The sequence below is a fragment of the Danio aesculapii genome, chromosome 4 (assembly GCF_903798145.1).
Source record: "Danio aesculapii chromosome 4, fDanAes4.1, whole genome shotgun sequence".
Lineage (NCBI taxonomy): Eukaryota > Metazoa > Chordata > Actinopteri > Cypriniformes > Danionidae > Danio > Danio aesculapii.
In genome coordinates, this window is record NC_079438.1 from 1,003,259 (window position 1) to 1,010,611 (window position 7,353).

The window sequence follows — 7,353 nt, forward strand, 5'->3', positions numbered from 1 at the left end:
TATGTGTGTGTGTGTGTATATATCTATATATGTGTATGTATCTATATATCTATATATGTGTATTTATCTATATATGTGTATATATCTATATATGTGTATGTATCTATATATGTGTATGTATCTATATATGTGTATTTATCTATATATCTATATTTGTGTATATATCTATATATGTGTATATATCTATATATCTATATGTGTATTTATCTATATATGTGTATATATCTATATATCTATATATGTGTATATATCTATATATGTGTATGTATCTATATATGTGTATATATCTATATATGTGTATATATTTATATATCTATATATCTATGTGTATATATCTATATATCTATGTGTATATATCTATATGTGTGTATATATCTATATATGTGTATATATCTATATATCTATATATGTGTATATATCTATATATCTATATGTGTGTATATATCTATATATCTATATGTGTGTATATATCTATATATGTGTATATATCTATATATGTGTATATATATATATAGGTGCTCAACACAGCTGTTTACCGTAGTGAAAAACACTTTCTATATTTAAGTGCATTGTTTGTTTCCATGTATTAAATAAATAAGACTGCCACTTTTCTAATTAAACCTTCATGATCTGAATCACAATAATAAATGTGCATTTTCTTTAATACAAGACAACACATGATGTTTCTGTCTGTCAGTGACTCTGACAGTTAAAATGAGTACATTGACTAAGTGTTTTGTTACTGTTTTTAATCCTTTCTGTGCAAGACTGTATGATATAGTGCACATGCGCTAATACTAAACATGTTTTATAATGGTAGTTCATTTTGAAATTAAAATGGCGACCTGTTCCATAAGAGCTACCTTTTCGCTGGAGGAAACAGCTGTGATTATGAGGCGAGCACCAATGAAACAGTAGATGGGAAACCCGATGGCATGACATTGGGGTACAAGTGCTAATAAGCAGATACTATAACTATCGATAAACACACACCTTCTCTCACCCTGCACAGCCGTGGTCTGCAGATCAAATGAAAAGAAGGGGAGGAGCCGAATTCTTCTGCTGTTTTCATATCAAATTTAAAGGAGACTGAGACGATAATATAGTGTAGTTTATGAGCTAATCGCAAAAGTTTTAGGGGGGCTGAGTAGAAATATAGTGGGGGCTACAGCCTCCCAAAAAATAGGCTTAGCAACGCCCATGCTTTGAAGAAAGCTGAAAACGTATTTTACGTTTTGACAGTTTAATATCTAATTCGTACGAATTCGTACGAGTTAAGTTGTACGAAATTGTATGATTTTAAAAAGGAGGCGTGGCACCTAACCCCACCCCTAAACCCAACCGTCATTGGCGGATGAGCAAATCGTACTAAATTGTACGAATTAGATCGTACGAATTCGTACAAATTAGCCACTAAATCAAAAAGTTACGAATTGCTGTGAGATTGTGTTGAGGATCCCACACCTCTGTGCAGCTCTGGAGCAGGTGCTTGCTAGGCGCAGGACAGCCTGACCAGCTGGATGGAAGCAAAGCTGAGGCCACAGAGGTCAGTAGCCATCAAACCAAACTGGCCGTCATTTCAAATCACAACAAACTAAATATTGTTACTATTTTACAAAGGAGCGATCCATTTTTAGGGGAAACAAGCTGATTCTACAACTCCTCAAGAGTTAAAACTTGAATTTGACCATTTCTGAAACCATTCAGCTAATCTCTGGGTTTGGTGGGAGCACTTTTAGCTTAGCTTAGCATAAATCATTGAATCGGATTAGACCGTTAGCATCTTGCTCAAAAAATGTCAAAAATAGTTGACATTTTAAGCTGGACTCTTCGTGAAAATGAAAAGTTGCTGAGTATACGCTCATATATTGGTGTAATAATCAAGGAACTTTTATATTATGGCACATTTATATTATGCGGCGCTTTTACGAAGATAGCTACGAACTATTTTCACTCACTCACTTGAATTTCTTTGGCTTTAGTCCCCGATTTATCCCTATTTATCATCTAACCCTGGACTATTTTCAGATGCTGCGTGAACATTTTAATAAATCATTGAATCAGCAGGTGAAACGATATCACGCAGCATCTGAAAATAGTCCCCATATGGGTAACAGCGCTACGTAATACTATTGGGCCTGCTGCAGACATCGTAGCAAAGTTCCTTGATTATTACTCCAGTACGAGCCATATCAGCCTAGAAAACAGCGACTTAATTATCATTATTAATTATCAAGATATTCCCAGTGATGGGTTGCGGCTGGAAGGGCATCCGCTGCGTAAAAAATATGCTGGATAAGTTGGCGGTTCATTCCGCTGTGGCGACCCCTGATTAATAAAGGGACTAAGCCGAAAAGAGAATGAATGAATGATCAAGATTATAGAATTATCAAAGCGTTTTTAAAAACTGTTTTTGAGTGAGATGCTAATGGTCTAATCCGATTTAATGATTTATGCTAAGCTAAGCTAAAAGTGCTCTTGCCAGAGCCAGAAATCGGATGAAAGGATTTAAAAATGCTAAAATTCAGCTGTAAACAGCAATTTTTCACAATTTTTTTGTTCTTTATTGAAATAGTTCACCCAAAAATTATAACTTTCAACTCTTCAATTGAACACAAAAGAAGATATTATGAAGAATGTTGGGGAAAAAGCAGACATTGACATCAATAGTAGGACAAAAAATATATGGAAGTCAATGGTTGCTTTTTTCCCCCAACATTCTTCATAATATCTTAAACGGAAGACAGAAACTTCAACAGGTTTGGAACAAGTGGAGGATGAGTAAATGATGACAGGATGTTTTATTTTTGGATGAACCGTCCATCTTGATTTTACAGTATGTTCTGGTTTCCGGGTTTTACCAGGAAATGCGTTCAACCGTGGACCCGACCACTAGAGGGTGCTAGAGTTTCCACAATACCCCCCAAAAATTATATTTCTGTGTGTAAAAGAGCTGTAAGAGCTGGTGTAAGGTTCAGAAATACTAGTATTTTATAAACACTAGTATTTTAGAAAAGTTTGTGTTATCTTTATGGTGTTTTTCTGTGCAATAGTCACCCTTTGGTGTGTTTTTCTCAGTCTGCTTTTGAATAATTGAATTGAATAAGCTGTGATCTGCCTTATATATGATGTTTATGACAAAAGGCTGGATAACCTGCTAGACATCTTTTCGCACATGCTGTAGAATGGGCCATGTTTTAAACTCTTTTGGCACTTACGGATCATTATTTAAAGGAAGGCTCCACTTTATTTGAAAATAGGCTGATTTTACAACTCCTCTAGGGCTAAACATTGAGTTTTGCCATTTTGTAATCCATTCAGTCAACACTTTTAGCTTAGCTTAGCATAAATCATTGAATCCGATTAGACCATTAGCATCTCCAAATTTTCCTTTTCAAATCTGGACACTGCTGTAGCTACACCATGTACTGAAACTGAAAATGTGTTCCCTTCATCCTTTATAAGTGTTGTAATAAATTAACATATTTACGTTAGTAAGTTCAAATGTGTTTATGTCTCAGCTAAAGAAACCCTGCCCCTAAAGGACTTTTAAGGGGCCGTACATATGTTTCCAATGGAGGAGCACGGCTTGCAATGTACGCATATTCCAGGTGCACCTAGTTGACAGCATCTAAACTTTTCCAGAATGCCGCAAGCACACAGCGAGTCACGTGACTAAATGACTGATAACTCCGCTGTAAATGCTGATAGCTCCACCCTAAAGGACTGATAGCTTCGCCCCAAAGAACTGATAGACCCACCCTAAATGACTCATAACTCCACTGTAAATGCTGATAGCTCCACCCTAAATGACTGATAACTCTGCTGTAAATGCTGATAGCTCCACCCTAAATGACTGATAGCTCCGCCCCAAAGAACTGATAGACCCACCCTAAATGACTAAAAACTCCGCTGTAAATGCTGGTAGCTCCACCCTAAAGCACTGATAGCTCCACCCTAAATGACTAGTAAATCCACTATAAATACTAATAGCTCCACCCTAAAGAACAGACAGACCCGCCCTAAATGACTAATAACTTCACTGTAAATGCTGATAGCTCCACCCTAAATTACTGATAGCTCCACGCCAAAGGACTGATGACCCACCCTAAATGACTAATAACTCTGCTGTAAATGCTGATAGCTCCACCCTAAATGACTGATAACTCTGCTGTAAATGCTGATAGCTCCACCCTAAATGACTGATAGCTCCGCCCCAAAGAACTGATAGACCCACCCTAAATGACTAAAAACTCCGCTGTAAATGCTGGTAGCTCCACCCTAAAGCACTGATAGCTCCACCCTAAATGACTAGTAAATCCACTATAAATACTAATAGCTCCACCCTAAAGAACAGACAGACCCGCCCTAAATGACTAATAACTTCACTGTAAATGCTGATAGCTCCACCCTAAATTACTGATAGCTCCACGCCAAAGGACTGATGACCCACCCTAAATGACTAATAACTCTGCTGTAAATGCTGATAGCTCCACCCTAAAGGACTGAAAGCTCCACCCTAATGGACTGATAGCTCCACCCTAATGGACTGATAGCTCCACCCAAATTGACTAATAACTCCACCATAAATGCTGATAGCTCCGCCCTAAAGGACTGATAGCTCCACCCAAACTGACTAATGACTCCACAGTAAATGCTGATAGCTCCACCCTAAGAAAAAAAGATCACTCCACCCTAAAGGACTGATATGTCCACCGTAAATGCTGATAGCTCCACCCTAAAGGATTGATATGTCCACCCTAAATTACTAATAACTCCACCGTAAATGCTGATATCTCCACCCTAAAAGACTGATAGCTCCACCCTAAAGAACTAATAGCTCCACCCTAAAGGACTAATAGCTCCACCCTAAAGGACTAATAGCTCCACCCTAAATGACAAATAGCTCCACCCTAAAGGACTAATAGCTCCACCCTAAATGACTAATAGCTCCACCCTAAAGGACTAATAGCTCCACCCTAAAGGACTAATAACTCCACCATAAATGCTGATAGCTCCACCCTAAAGGACTGATAGCTTCACTCTAAAGAACTAATAGCTCCACCCTAAAGGACTAATAGCTCCACCCTTAAGGACTAATAGCTCCACCCTAAATGACTAATAGCTCCACCCTAAAGGACTGATAGCTCCACCCTAAATGACTAATAGCTCCACCCTAAAGGACTAATAACTCCATCGTAAATGACTAATAGCTCCACCCTAAAGGACTAATAGTTCCACCCTAAATGACTAATAGCTCCACCCTAAAGGACTAATAACTCCACGGTAAATGACTAATAGCTCCACCCTAAAGGACTAATAGTTCCACCCTAAAGGACTAATAGCTCCACCATAAATGCTTATAGCTCCGCCCTAAAGGACTGATAGCTCCATCCTAATTGACTAATAACTCCACCGTAAATGCTGATAGCTCCACCCTAAAAGACTGATAGCTCCACCCTAAAGAACTAATAGCTCCACCCTAAAGGACTAATAGCTCCACCCTAAAGGACTAATAGCTCCACCCTAAATGACAAATAGCTCCACCCTAAAGGACTAATAGCTCCACCCTAAATGACTAATAGCTCCACCCTAAAGGACTAATAGCTCCACCCTAAAGGACTAATAACTCCACCATAAATGCTGATAGCTCCACCCTAAAGGACTGATAGCTTCACTCTAAAGAACTAATAGCTCCACCCTAAAGGACTAATAGCTCCACCCTTAAGGACTAATAGCTCCACCCTAAATGACTAATAGCTCCACCCTAAAGGACTGATAGCTCCACCCTAAATGACTAATAGCTCCACCCTAAAGGACTAATAACTCCATCGTAAATGACTAATAGCTCCACCCTAAAGGACTAATAGTTCCACCCTAAATGACTAATAGCTCCACCCTAAAGGACTAATAACTCCACGGTAAATGACTAATAGCTCCACCCTAAAGGACTAATAGTTCCACCCTAAAGGACTAATAGCTCCACCATAAATGCTTATAGCTCCGCCCTAAAGGACTGATAGCTCCATCCTAATTGACTAATAACTCCACCGTAAATGCTGATAGCTTCACCCTAAAGGACTGATAGCTTCACTCTAAAGAACTAATAGCTCCACCCTAAAGGACTAATAGCTCCACCCTAAAGGACTAATAGCTCCACCCTAAATGACTAATAGCTCCACCCTAAAGGACTAATAGCTCCACCCTAAATGACTAATAGCTCCACCCTAAAGGACTGATAGCTCCACCCTAAATGACTAATAGCTCCACCCTAAAGGACTAATAACTCCACCATAAATGCTGACAGCTCCACCATAAAGGATTGATAGCTCCACCCTAAATGACTAATAGCTCCAACCTAAAGGACTAATAGCTCCACCGTAAATGACTAATAGCTCCACCCTAAAGGACTAATAACTCCACCGTAAATGCTGATAGCTCCACCCTAAAGGACTAATAGTTCCACCCTTAAGGACTAATAGCTCCACCCTTAAGGACTAATAGCTCCACCCTAAATGACTAATAACTCCACCGTAAATGCTGATAGCTCCACCCTAAAGGACTGATAGCTTCACCCTAAAGGACTGATAGCTCCACCCTAAAAGACTAATAACTCCACCGTAAATGCTGATAGCTCCACCCTAAAGGACTGATAGCTTCACCCTAAAGGACTAATAGCTCCACCCTAAAGGACTTATAGTTCCACCCTAAATGACTAATAGCTCCACCCTAAAGGAATAATAACTCCACCGTAAATGCTGATAGCTCCACCCTAAAGGACTAATAGTTCCACCCTTAAGGACTAATAGCTCCACCCTAAAGGACTGATAACTCCACCGTAAATGACTAATAGCTCCACCCTAAAGGACTAATAACTCCACCGTAAATGCTGATAGCTCCACCTTAAAGGACTAATAGTTCCACCCTTAAGGACTAATAGCTCCACCCTAAAGGACTAATAGCTCCACCCTAAATGACTAATAACTCCAACGTAAATGCTGATAGCTCCACCCTAAAGGACTGATAGCTTCACCCTAAAGGACTAATAACTCCACCGTAAATGCTGATAGCTCCACCCTAAAGGACTGATAGCTTCACCCTAAAGGACTGATAGCTCCACCCTAAATGACTCATAACTCCCCCTTAAGGACTAATAGCTCCACCCTAAAAGACTAATAGCTCCACCCTAAAGGACTAATAACTCCACCGTAAATGCTGATAGCTCCACCCTAAAGGACTGATAGCTCCACCCTTAAGGACTGATAGCTCCACCCTAAATGACTCATAACTCCACCCTAAAGGACTAATAGCTCCACCCTAAAAGACTAATAGCTCCACCCTAAAGGACTAATA